Genomic DNA, 1797 nt, shown 5'->3' on the forward strand with positions numbered 1-1797 from the left:
ACAAAGCTGATTTCAAACAATTCATTTTAGCATTCACAGAATCTCACTCTTCTGAATATATTGCTTAGACGCAAAAATAGCACAAAAACCCACCTTCTGAGGGCAGTTTTGAGCTCTGGCACAGAGCGCAAACACTGCACTGTGGCGTTCATGTAACAGGTGTTGCCCAGGTTTGTCAGCCCACAGGGCAGCTCCATCTGAAAATAACAGAGTGGGATCAGTTCCTCTACAGTTAACAAGGTAAAAACAGACACAAATAATTCCTTCCTTCCATTGTATTATTAATCAACTTTCATTGTGCATAGCCTTTAATTACTGAGAAATGATAATACAGGTAGACCAACATGTCACTGGGTTTATACAAAGAGCTGACCATATCCATCAGGTGTTCAATATTTGTAAGTCCTGTCATCCACTGCCAGTGTGATGAAGGTTCCTCCCATACCACAGCTACTTAAAAATAATTGGCAAAATCTACTAATAATATTTTTCCTTTCTACATTTTCTAATCAAATAAAGAGTCCTGTGATGTTTTTGAAAATGCATCCTTAATTAACAGGCTTGTTTCCAGTACCCTCTGAGTTTCCATTAGTGCTGAGTAGCTACAGTGAGTCATTCTGCCGTGAGGAACTGCTAACACATAAAATAATTACATTTGTGTGGGTTTCAATGAAGAGCCCTAGACACTGGCAACATCACAGGCAATCAAATCAGTGAGTCTTGCTCCCTTTAAAACATGACTCTGCAATGAGGAACTGCTAATTTCCTGAGATGAGACCGCAGACCAAACAGCAGCACAGCATCAGGTGACAATGCAGTTTGCGATTCATACTGCACTTTGTGTTTCTTACCTTCTGTAATCAATGGAAAAAAAATAATGACTAACTAAACACCTTGCTTATCATGACCACATTTCTCCCTGAACCACACATATGCACAAGTGATTACATGTCATTTTCAGCAACAGATGCCTTCAAAAGGGTATATACTGTATATTTAGTTTATTATGTTCTCTACTCAGTAAACACCACATTGACGAAAACACATTTGAAGAGTCCACGTCAGCACGGAACGCAACAATCACCATCCATATTTGTTTTAGGCGTACTGGTAATTTCAAGGCTTACTCACCGCTGAGGCCAGCTGCTCCTCAGTCATGTCCTCCACAAACATAGGCCGGACAGCAGGCTCCTCAGGCAGGGCATCTGCTGAGCCCATCATCAGCAGAGTCATTCCCTACAAAGAGAATAGAAATACACTAAAATGTACTAATTCATTTGTTAAAATGCTCTGCGAACTAACAACTGCTTGGTACAATAGATGCTTCCAGACTGCGCTTAAATACTCACATTTTTCAGTTTAATGTTTCCCCACTCATCATCCTAGAATGGAGACAAGACATAGATTAGCTCCTGGAAAATGGATTAAGGATTAGGCCACTTTATTTCTCTCAATGTCAACAAATCCAATGAAAAGGCCAAAACCAACAATGTGTTAATACATCTCTCAATACTATCCGAATACCCTACCCAATTTTTTTTCTAATGAGCACAAATATATAGATTCATTGCTTTAACAAAACTAAGTAAATGACCAAAACATCTGGGCACAATATTTTTTAATAAATGCTACTCAAACCTGAGTAAATAGTGCATTTGTTTGCCATGGATTAAAACACATTTGGTGCTCCAGTGAATAATTATGACAGCAGGATGGAATACAGTACGTGGGATCAACTCAAGTAAACAACTGTGCCCACGGTGTTATAAAGGAATATGTCAGTTCATGTTTTGGTGT

At 39.0% G+C, this 1797-nt stretch overlaps 1 long non-coding RNA gene across 1 annotated transcript; it reads right to left on the reverse strand.

Moving 5' to 3' along the window:
• Positions 1-96: 96 nt before the first annotated feature.
• On the reverse strand, positions 97-1454 carry LOC111664027 (uncharacterized). The gene is made up of 3 exons (XR_002761421.2): positions 1350-1454; positions 1132-1236; positions 97-197 (listed from the first exon to the last, which is right to left on the reverse strand). It is a non-coding gene; the product is annotated as an uncharacterized LOC111664027 (long non-coding RNA).
• Between the last annotated feature and the right edge of the window lie 343 nt (positions 1455-1797).

The sequence above is a fragment of the Seriola lalandi genome, unplaced genomic scaffold (genome assembly GCF_002814215.2).
Source record: "Seriola lalandi dorsalis isolate HSWRI2012SDOR001 ecotype SW California unplaced genomic scaffold, Sedor1 jcf7180002001310, whole genome shotgun sequence".
Classification (NCBI taxonomy): domain Eukaryota; kingdom Metazoa; phylum Chordata; class Actinopteri; order Carangiformes; family Carangidae; genus Seriola; species Seriola lalandi.